The sequence below is a fragment of the Neopelma chrysocephalum genome, unplaced genomic scaffold (assembly GCF_003984885.1).
Source record: "Neopelma chrysocephalum unplaced genomic scaffold, ASM398488v2 Primary Assembly neopelma1_42, whole genome shotgun sequence".
Taxonomy (NCBI): Eukaryota; Metazoa; Chordata; class Aves; order Passeriformes; family Pipridae; genus Neopelma; species Neopelma chrysocephalum.
Genome location: NW_020897700.1, coordinates 3311788 through 3323802, shown reverse-complemented (window position 1 = coordinate 3323802; position 12015 = coordinate 3311788). Strand labels below are relative to the sequence as shown.

General features: G+C 35.8%; 1 protein-coding gene across 5 annotated transcripts in view; it reads left to right on the top strand.

The window, feature by feature from the left end:
* CLOCK (clock circadian regulator) overlaps positions 1-12015 on the top strand; it is a 67359-nt gene that overhangs the window by 4295 nt on the left and 51049 nt on the right. For 2 of the 5 annotated variants that reach the window (XM_027676410.1, XM_027676406.1), the window contains exons 2-3: positions 6549-6650; positions 10065-10151. The gene's annotated coding sequence lies outside the window, so the exon portion shown is untranslated. The remainder of the gene's footprint in view (positions 1-6548; positions 6651-10064; positions 10152-12015) is intronic. The other 3 variants (XM_027676407.1, XM_027676408.1, XM_027676409.1) reach the window with 3 other exon arrangements.

Sequence of the window (12015 nt, the reverse complement as noted above, 5' to 3'; positions counted from 1 at the left end):
TATTTTAGAGTATGTGAGAAAGCTTCAGTTTTGAAGGTAATGTCATTTTACCCATAATGACAGCCTGGTACCACAAGATAAATGGTGCTAGACTATAAGGCTTATGTTAAAACAGAGGAAAACAGTTGGAGTAAGACAGATCTAATTCAAGTGGAATTTTAAAATAAGTATGTGACCTTGTACACTGTAAATGGAATTCACGGTTCTGTTAAAAAGGTTGTTAGCAGGTATCTCTGAGAAAGATTTTGATGTATATTATTTTGGTATATGGCCAGATCCATAAAATAATACAGAGGAGTAAAAACTGTGATTTAGATGGATTTTGGATCTCTAACCTCAAATAAAATTGTAGCCATGTGTTGTCTAAATTTTACAGGTTTCTAGGTTTTCCCTAGTAAAGTTTTGCAAATGCATTGAAGTTTTGTTCTCACTCAGGTCTTCCAGAATCTTGTCACAACTGAGCATCTTGGCATCTAAATCTGTTTATTATTCATAAATTAGGCAATCTGTAAATTAGGCCTTCACTTGTTCAAAGGCATGTTCAAACTACACCTGAGGCACACCTATGGGATTGGACTTGGACCAAAACCCTGTGGTGACTCTCCCTTTTGTTCAGAAGCACAAAGAGGTGAGGAAGAAGTGGTTTTGTTGATGTCTCTTTAAAACAAACAAATAAACCTCAAAAAAACCTAACAAATCAAAGAAACTCCAACCCCTAAAAAACCACTTTTCATTGCATACAAGACGGTTAAAGTCTAATTGGGCCAAAGAGAGATACTAGGCCAGTTATTTTCTTGGAGAAAAAGGAGGTGAATACCTATGTTCTGAAAACTATTTTGTCTTTTCTTCCGTTTAAAATTTTAAATGCCTTTGGGAACTGGAAACTAGGGCTTAGGTCTCTCATTTGGGTGCCCTTCTCCCTAGAGAGGCATGCACACTGCTGGTTCTGCTCTGTCCAGCAAAGCATTACTTTTTGCTTTCATATTCTGAAGATTGCCACTGAAATGGTAAGTTAGGATTTGATCCATCTTCCCAGTCTCATGTGGAGCTTGCTTAGTGATTATGGTTTGAACCTCTTCTGGCAGAGTAGAGATTGGCTTTCAGATTTCTGTGTTCCAGGTTACTGTGCAGTAACCCTGTGCTGCTGGACAAAATGAGAGCACATCTTTTTGCCCCTACTGACATGTTAAAAGAATATATTACTCCTGTTTTGAAGGGAAAAGCTTAGCTATGTGTCTGTCAAGGACAGGGACCAGGATTGTGTGCACTAACCTTACCTATGTCGTAGGTCTCCAGAAATAGGTGAACGTGAAAGCGTAATACTGTGGCCACTGGTTACTTTTATAGTTTGCATCTCTATTATCTTTTTCAAGAGCCTTGCTGAGTGATGCATTTTTCCCTGGCTTTGGTACTTTAGGATTGTGGGTACTGTTGTATGGAATCCCCTTGTGCCCTTTTTTAGTAAAGACTGTAGTATTGCCTGTTACAGCCAGAGCAGGAAGCAGAACTTAATTACTAACTCATTGTGTGGTAGTGGTGTTGCTGTGGGACGCTTAGAAGAGAAGGAATACGTTGGAATGGGCTGATCATCCAGCATAAGGTCAGAATTTTAAGTGCTTTATTTTAGGGAATAGTATTACTAACAACATAATCTACAAGAGTTTTTAGCTTGCAGATCCAAAGATTTGTGAGTATATCTCAATTGCTTAAAGAAGAATTGATCCCAGCTCCCATAAGCGTGTCATTATCTGCAGAACTGGTGGATATCCAGAAAGTTCCAGCACTGTCTTCACCTAGCAAGTATTTGGGAACATAGAGGAGACAGGCTGGCCTTAAGTACGAAGTGGCTCTTCTAGGAGTGAGAGAAGTTAATATGTGAATTTCCTAATGTACGTTAGAAATCTTGAGGAAATATATATTTTTACAATTTAAATTATGATTTTAAAAGAACGAGAGTATGAGATACTAAGGTGGATAATAAAAAATACTTCAAAATATATTATTATAACTAATTTAGTATTTCAAATTCTGAGTGCTGCTGTTATAAATAAAACAAGTCTCCATTTTTACATTTGAATTAAGTTTTTAATGATATAGCAAATAATAGTCTCTGGCATTTAAAGATATTTGAAGTGTTTGGTGACTGTTTCATTGCATGTTTGATGCAATGTCAGAGATTGCCTTTTGAGTTGTGGCTGTTACTGACATGTACCCTGACAGAATAATATTCCGTGATTTTGGGTGGTTGCTGGTGAGAAGGTGGCTTTGAATAGAGAGAGGGTAAACTCCTGCTGGTGTTGTAAGGTGGAGGGTTCGTAATTTTTCGAGTTACTCTTGCTAGAGAAATGCCACAGGTTTGGATTTTCATCCGTTATCCAAACGCCTCAAGATATATTAGGGGAAAAAACCTGTCTTGTTATACAGAGTAACTTTCCCAGTCCTGAGTTCCCTAAAGCTTTATTTGAAACCTGTGATATTATAAAAAGAGAAATCAGAAAATATTTTGCCAAAATCTTATTTCCCTTGGCTCAGTAACCAACCAGGAAATTTTCTCCATTAAAAGCTGTAGGGAGTTGCCTTTTTTTAAGCCTGATTTCCTAAGAAAATGTGATTTGTGCTTTTTTCCTTGTTTTCTCTTATTCTTTCCTTAGATATTTGCCAATAGCTTTTGAAATCGTTGACCAGTTGGAGCCATGTTTGTAGGAGGAATAGAAATTGCAAACTAATATTCCTACAGGTTTTGGGCAAGTTGGGTAGAGGAAAATGTGTCACTACCCTCTCCTGAGGGAGAGACAAAGCAATGCAATTTTGGCACTGGCCTGTTTTTTTTCAGCATGCACTGGGTCTGTGTTGGATAGGAGAACAGGAGATGGTTGTATATGTCAGTGGCGCTTGGGGATTCAGGTGGAACATTGGGCTGTTTTGGAAAGGGATGGGAACTGACAATACTGTGATGTGTCAGAAGGGTTACGGGAGGGGAAACTGGCTTCTCATGTTGGGGGAGAGGAGAGTGGGGCCACCAGAACGGTGCTTAATTCCCCACTGAAAAACTTCCTTAATGATATGCTGGTAAAAGTTATTTTGGCTGTCAACCAGGGAATTATTGTCCTGATCAGAATTAGATGATACTCTTTCACTGACTGCAGGGCTGACTGATTCTTAGTTTGGTTTAGTATGTGAAATAAATATTTCTGTAATTGAAAGAACAGCATTAAGATGTGATTAAGGGAATATTTTGCCATCGTTTTGGGGGAAAAAATGGTTTTGATGTATATCTTTGAAAAGACCAGAACTTAGATATTGTCTTTGGTAGTAAAAAAGGAAAGAAAGTGCAACTTGAGCCTAAAAAATAGGATTTTTCCATGTAAAGGCCATAGTGAATAAGTTCTTTTAATGGTGGAGAGATGAAACTGGAAAGGGTTCTGTCTAAAGATTTTTGTTTGTATCAGTTACTGAATGAAATATATTCATTATAGCAAAATAATAATATTTTTCTTTCAGCATTAGAACAAAAGACATTACCTCCCAAATTGGATTTCCAGTAAGCTCACTTCTCTGTCTGTAATGTGGAGTTACTAGTTAAAAAGCAGGAGCTCAGCTGTCTAGAGTGACATTTCTCTGATTCTTTTCTGTCTGGCCTATATTTGCAGTATCTATTTATCATGATAACCAGCAGATTGAAATCTACCTCATTATGTTCAGCTTGAAGATTTTTATCAGTGGAGAATTGTAGTGTGTCCTGCTGATAGGTTTAGAGAAACTTCTCATGGTGAAAGTGAAGAAAACTTCATTAGCTTCATTACTTTTGTTTCTAGAAAATTCTGTGCTCTGTAATATCATTTATACTTTTCAAACCTTCAGTAACCAACATAATCTTCACAAAATTCACGGTATTCACAAAAAAATCATTAATTTTAAGTATTAAAATAGTTCCTTCTAAAATATCATAATGGACTGCAGAATAGTTAGGTGATTCTGACTTGTGCTTATTGTAAAGTAGTTTTTGTAGTAACAACAAATATTTGAAAGGAAACCAGGTTTTCCTCTGACTGTGAGTAGAAAAGCAAGTAGCAGAATGAATCACAGCTTCCAAGAACTGTCGGAGTAGGAATGCAGATTCTCTCTCTCACACACACACACACACGCACTTTCCTCTCTGTCAGTTTTAATGTAGTAATGTGATTTAATAAAGTTTTTCTTGCCATCCACAGCAGCAACGCACATTATATGTAATCAAGCTACTACTAGCAGTTGAGCGTTTGAGAATGAAGCTACAGTTTGTAACTAGAATGGTAATTCCAGTGATAACTCTCTAACATCTCGGCAATTTTACATGCAAGATATTTTTCCAGAGGTGTTTTTGTTGTTAAAATGTTTTACTTCATTTTTATCATATAGTTTTTTTCCATCTCAGAAGCTTTAGTTAGACATTTTCTGCTGTGCTAAAGCTTGCATGATGTTTCATAGATAATAAGATCAGTTCCGGCCTTGAAGAGCTTGTGATCTGAATTTCACTGACATAGAAAATGAGGAGAATGACCTCAGAAAGGGGGACAAGGATTCAAATTAATAATTGAGTCATAGTGAGTGAATTAAACAAGTTGTCATTTCTAAGAACACAATAAGGTAGATCAGCAATGAGGAAGAGGAAAATATAGAAGAAAAAGACAGCATAAAGCAAGTCCAAAGAGTATAAGGATTTGAAGGAAAAGAAGCAAAATGCTTTATTTTGTAGGATTTGTAAAGTGTGATGAAATCAGAAAGGTAGTCTGAATCAAGAGGAAGAATAACTAGAAGGTTTTAGGAAATGGGGCAGGAAAAAAATACGTAGAAACTTACAAATTATGTTGATGGATTTGGCTCTTATGAAAAAAATGAGAGAGGAAAAGGATTTGAGAATGTTCTGGTTTAATCAGTTTGGCAGGGAAGTCAGACCACAAATTATAGTACTAAGATTTTTTTTTTTAACCCTTTAAGAAATGTAGCTGTCAATTGAACTTGGCTTTTAAAGTGAGTGGCAAAACAACAGGTAGCTGTGCTTGAAAACTTGATCTCGAGATCTGTTGCTGCTTCTTCTTACACCCAGTTCTTCTGTAAACTGGAGGCCTTTGTATGAACTTCAGGACAACTGATGTGAAACTATAGTTTTTAACATCAAAGGTAATTGAGGTATTACCACTTTCTCTAAGTCAAAAGGATCACAATCTTTTTTCATTAAAATAACTGAGATTGCTTTTCAAAAATATTTTAGTTAAATTGTTACTACCTTTATATGGACAACTACATTTATGGTTGATTTATATTGAATTATGTTAAACTTTGTTGCCGACATAAGAAATGAAAAATAGTATTTCATAAACAGATTTTTTTTAAATGCACCTAGTTGCTTTTCCTGCCCTATAGAATATAGTTTGCCATTTCTTATCTATATATTGGTATTGGATTCAAACCATTGATTTCTAACATTAGAATATTTCATTTTACTGCATAGAAAAATAGATATGTTGATGATAATGATCTGCCTTTCATATCCCGTTAGACTTGGCAGTAGGTCTTCCTCAAACACTGGCATTCTTCTTCCCCATTTTGACAGCTTCTTCTTTCTGTGTTATATGTATTGGGAGACACAGTGGTAAAGAACAGGGGTTTTGAAGTTACTGTGGTTTGGTTATTTCATGTCAAAGGAAACCCGCCTGTCCTTACATACAATGGAAGGGAATAGATTTATGTATGCCTTAAAGGATATGCTTTGCCACACAGGAATGCTGAATAGAAGGTATCAATAGTGGTAACTAGCAGTAATTTTTCCAGTGGGATTGTCAGCAGTAAGATATTACCAAGGTGGTGCATGTGTGTTTAAAACACAGCACTGTATATAGGAATACAGAACTTGTGATCTGTAATAGGTGGGGAGCTATTTCTTTGTTGAATAAGTAGTGTTTGCGTGTAGAAATCTCTACTGTATAGTTAGCTTTTGCTCAGCACAACTTATTGAAATTAGTTTTTCATCAGTGAGGGGAGTTTGAGTCTTTCTTGTGCTGTTGTGTTCCATGTTCTTTGAGAGTTTCAAGCTGTGTTCCGAGGTAATTCATGTGTCCTGTTTGAACCATAGTGCACACAGTTAAGATTGTATTGATGCATTTTCTTTCTAGAAATTTGAATGGTATATTACTGATGTTCTGCAAGGTCACCCAAAGGAATTGCAGTGCACTAGTTGTAATATTAATGTTTTGTAGGCAGCGTTAGAATTGTAAATTTCATGTTACCACTGGACTATTGCATTTGTCTTACAGATTTGGATTTCGGACAGTGCCAAAGCTACATAAAAGGTGATATGGAATGCTGAAGTTCTCTTTCCTGGGTATTTACTTCATTATGTTGACTAGAGGAATTGGAAAGTGAAATTGTGGACAGTTAAGGGATGCAAATAAAGCAACAAAAATGGCAGGAGAGAAAACAGAAAGAAATAATCGAGGCCTCACTTCTGAAAATTGTTTTGAATGGATTAATTTTTATAGAACTGTGGGGTTTTTCTTGTTGTTTTTCAGAAGACTGTGCCAAAGAAGGCTTTCACTCAGATGACATCACATTTGGACTACTAATGCTACCCACCCACTCTACAAGGCACAATGCATTTCTGGGTAATTTAAGTAAGTATGTAGATTTTATTGCTACTAGAACAGTAATGCTTTAAGCAGAAACATCTCTTTTTAAACCTCAGGCAAGGTAGACATTCCACTTCAATTTGAGATTCAAATTAATGGGGCGTGTGGGCAAGAATAAACTTCAAATAAGCTTTTAATAAGCTTTTATCCTTTACACTGGAGCATGGAGTGAACAACTGAACTGCACCTGAGCTGCCTTGGAAAGTAGAAGAAAAAAAACCAACCACCAAACCTCATAATGGCACTGTCCCCAGCAATGAAGTGAGCTAATGTGGCCCTGTGATTTCTGGAAACTAAATTAATCTCCCTTCCAGGGATGTGTTGCAGTGAATGAGCATGTGTACTGCCATGCTCACCGCTTTTCTGACTAGGTTTTGTTTTGGTTTTTTTTTAGATGGTTTTGTTAAATTTGAGATGGGCTTAATACCCCATTCATGTGTATAGAAAGCAAAAGAATGCATCTTAATCGGTTCAGGTAGCAATATCTCAGTTCACATGTCATCTTATTTGTGAAAGGGGTTGTGTCTCCGCACTTATTTGAGTGGATGCTATGTACTGCCCAACTGAGAATGGGCCAGGAGGTGCAGATTTTCATCTTTGCAAGAATTGTCAGTGTCTTACTTGCAGTAAGGTTACTTATTGCTTTGTACATCACATAAAGAGAAACGCAGAACAGACGGGGTAGTTTGTTTATGGTTCATCTTAGGAGCAACAAAGGGGTTTTGATTCAATGTGTCATGAGGATCATGGGCGTATCCCTCTGTAACCCTCACCTATGTATTTATATGCTTTTTTTTCTAAGTAGGTATTGTTTTTTAGATGTTCTGTTGGTTTTTTTGACAGGGTCAAAAAACCCCCAAGAAACTGATCAATATATGCAGATCAGACATTATGCCAATCTTACTGAAACAGGAGTATTTTGTCTTGCTGGCAGAAAGCTTTTCTGTATTCCTAATGGCTTATAATGTACTGGAGGTGTTTGGTCGTGCATGAAGTTTGATCATGAGTGGAATTACAGGTAGCAGTGCTTGCAGTTAATGATGCTTAACACTTTCTGTTCTAAGGCCCTGGTTTAAGTTGCTTATAATTTAGTAACACTTGAATCATTGAGCAGTAATTCTTTGAGTTATATATCTGCTTCAGCTAAAATTTTACCTGACGTCAGTTTGTGTCTGAGAATGAGTTGAGGGAGAAGAAATACTGTTTTCTTGATTCAAAATGCAATGCAAAACCTTGCCACTGGAAAAATAAAGCACCTGCATATGTTAAAGCAAGCAGTCAAGGTTTTAGGAGAAACCAAACCATTATGCTGCAGTATCAGACTATTTTTTATACCATCCCAAACTCTTACATTAGACTGCACGATAGATTTCTGAAAATGTTTTGTATCAGTTCAATGACTTGCCTAAATCCATTTCGTCTGTTCAAATCAGATGAGGTAGATATGTTCCAAATCCTTTTAGTCATAACCAGACAGACCTACTGAGCGTGTTCTAGCTGGACTGTGAGAAGTAAACAGGACTAATCTCCTCAACTCCATTGTAATGTCAGGTACAAACACTGAGTAAGAAGATTTTCTTCTGTACTCCTTGTGCTTTTCCTTAACCCCATCACCCATCTACTGGTGATTTTGTCCTTTAAATGCCATTTTAGCAGTATATTTACATAACTGTTGTGCATTTTTTTTATTCAACTTTTCTATATTCTTTGATTTTTATTTTTTTTAATTACTGCTCTTGTGTTCAGAACAGATCGTAATAGAATTGATAGTTTTGAGCAATGTATGTGGTTAAAAGTTATTAAATACTTCTTTCTGAGTATCCTGAAAACTTCTGCATGATGTGCATATTTGGCTTTGCTTTTCAAGTAACATTTTTAGACTGTGAGGACCTGCTTGGTTTTATTAAGAATTTGTGTTTTCCAGCGCGTATTTCAGCTTTATTTACTGCTTGTGTCTCCTTGGGCTGTTTACCTCCATCTTTACATTTTCAGTAGTCCTTTTAATTGTGTTTCTTCCTCAGAACATTTTTTTAACTTGTGCTGAAAATCCTCAGTTTAAACCTGTCCTTACATTACAGAACTTTTGTACTTACTTATATAAAGACATACTTTTATACATTTTTTCTTAATGGTTTTTCATAGAAACATGAAAAGCAAATAACTAAATAGAGAGAAAATACTTTAGACACTGATTTGTAGAAATAAGAAAGATTTGAAAGTTGTAGTCACTCGTGTGCACGTGTAAGTGCTTTCAAAAGTGCCTCTGTGCTTCTCTGGAAATTTGCCCCTGTGTCGCTACAGGGGAACGGTGAAATCAAACCACCTTCTTATTCAGATTTGTTCTCACACAGCTGCTGTAGAAGTGCAGTGAATAAGAGGTGGCAGCAGCACAATCTGAGCCCATCCACAAAGAATGGAAAAAGAAGCATTGTAGGGCAATTGGTTATCTTGGTTGTAATCACTGGGGCTGCTCTACCTTTCACAGTAAGAAAAATTGCAACTCATAAAATCAAAATTTGTCTCCTAGGGTATGGGGAGCTAATGATCTGAAAATGGTCTTTTGGTTCCTAACTGAGATTTAAAGGAAAAATGAGATTGTTTCTGAGCAAGCTAAGAGATTATTCGAGGTTTAACATTGAATCAGTGGAGTTGACTTAAATTAATAAAATACAGTAGTGGAGTTGCTGGCCAAAGCAAAGGTATGCCCTTGGCCAGGCAGAGAGATGAGAGAGGTGCTATGTGGTAAAAATCATCACCCTTTGTCTAAAGATTTGAATTATGAAACAGAGGAAAACTGTCTTACAAGAACAGGCTGGAGACTTCTGGTTCTACTTTCTTTTGCTGAAACTACAATTTGTAGTGTAGAAGATGATTTCAATATTTCCACCCCTTCCTTTTGCTTATTGCAGGATGGTACTGAACTTCCTTTTTTAATCTTTTGTGGTTTTTGTATTGAAGTGAAGCAGGAACATCTGTTGCTCATGAGTACGGGAACACGGAATCTGTGTTCGATGTAGGAGTACATGGAATGATTTACTGCATCTTAAATTTTTATGTACTAATATGAATTCAATACTACATTTTTAAAATTCTGTGATTTACTTAATAGGGTTTAAAAACCCAATTGAATAAATTGTGTTTAATGATGAAAGTTTCTGATTTTAACTGATTTTTTTTGTTATTAAAACCAGAATTACTTATAAGCTCTGGGTTTTGCTTTGGAGCTCAGGTCCACACAGAAGGAGGCTTCTGAAATGGACTGTCAATATACTTAAAATTTTCAATTTATGTTTGTATGAACACGTGTATAGTGTTGTTTTGTGGTGGTTTTTCTTAAAAGACAGTTTTTCTTTAGGAATTCCTTTAAAGAGATCTGATTTTTTTTTCATCTGAATTTAGCAGATGTAAAGGGAAGCCCATTCTTTCATTTGCAAAATCTTCTGGAAATTTATTTGGATGTTGTGTACTGAATGTCACTGAAAGTAGGTGAGTCTCTGAATATTTTGGTTATTTTAAGCAACTGAGTTAATTGTATGTGACAAAATCCTGTTTGTCACTTAGATTGCTAAGAGCGACTTTGTCATTTAACCTAAATCTAGAAGATTAAATTATTAGATAAACAAATGACAAAGCTCAGGAAAAAAGAGCAGCCAAACTCTTAAGCAATATATTCCTGGCTTTACTCCAAAGGTAAAATCCTGTGTATACACCAAATATATTTTATCTAGTGTTTCTGTTATGAAGTTCTTCCATTCCATAAGTTGCTTAATTAGCTTCCCTTAGTATTTCTGTGTTCCTGTGGCTGTTCTCTGAGATGATGTTTAGAACCAGGCTAGTTTCAGTCTTACAATACACTAATATTCCTGTGTAATTAATCTCATTTTTCTCAATTCACATAGTTGCTTAGCACTGGATTTAGAGATCAGTTTGAATGATCACAGTAAATATATGATCATCTTTATTCTTTTTAAATTTTGTTTGAGTTAGGGCATGTTAAATCACAGTGGTAGTGCTTACATGCCTGTCTCAGGCTATACTATCTAAATTTCCAGATAAAAAACCAATACCAACACCTCTGTCTGAAAGTTCAGATATGTGAAAATATTTTCTCTTACTGTATTTAATAGCACATGGAATAGGAGGAAATAAATGAGAAAAGTCTGAAAAAAATATGGAGAAACAAGAAGTAAAATATTTTAAATGAAAAAAACAGGATACAAAAGATGAAGTAAATAAACAAACAAATAGAAATGAAGCCTAAGCAAAAGGGATATCCAGATTCATGTCTTCTGATGAATTCTGGATTAGGGGAAATGAATTATTCTTGTGGAAGCCAGTAGCTTGTCTTTTATGATGATCCTTCAGTGCCCTCAAGTATTCTAAGCTGACACCTGTGTTTGTTAGTGTGGCTTGAAAAGGTAGGATATAACTCTGTATGCATTGCTGCGGTGATTTGGAACATTAAAACTGCTTTGGACAAAATATCTGTCTCCCCTTACCACTTAGTTGCTCAGGGTGTTGGAACTACACTCCTTTCTCAGAAAAATAGTCTGTAAGTTCTGCTGTAAGTGCAAAGTGCTCTTCTGTCTATACTGGGTAAATACAAGTTTGCATCAATCATGAAATTCCTGGAAAAAGGTGAATGGTCCATGTGATGGTTATGTTTCCTTCTGGAGACCAGATGAAATCTAATCCAAATAAACCCTCTTGAACAGCTAGCATAGAGTGTCAGCACCAGCTGCTTTGATCTGCTGATCCATTTCTACTATTTCAGATTACTTTGTAATGGAGACATAGCCAAAATTGTTCACTTTGGTTGTAGGTCAGTAGATGAGGGCAGTGAACACCTATGATATGTATTTATGCTACAAATCCAGGTATAAGTTTCAATGTTAATATTGACCAATTTCAAAGTGCCAGGAATTTTTTTTTGCAATTTTGTGAATACAAACTGTCAGTGAAACAAATAAATATTACAAGTTACAGTGAATCAAATGACTAAATCGTAACTGTCTTTTGAAATTCTGATCTTTTACCTTTTCTTCCATGCTTATATTTTAATATTGTTAAAAACAGAAGTATTCTGATTTCTTTCCTAATTTTTATATAGAATTCTAAAATTTGTATGCTTCCCACTCCACATGTTTTGCTCAAGCTACTCATTTGCCTTGAAAAAAACAACACAATGAGACCAGTACTTTATTGCACTCATAAAGTAGGAGCAAGACAAAAAAGAAAAAGAGATGGTCTTCGCAGATGTTTGCTGTTATTACCTTTTTTGTGCCTTCAGCTCTCATGAGTCATGACATTTTTTTTTTTTTGCTAGAATGGATACCTGCGTTTGAGGTTG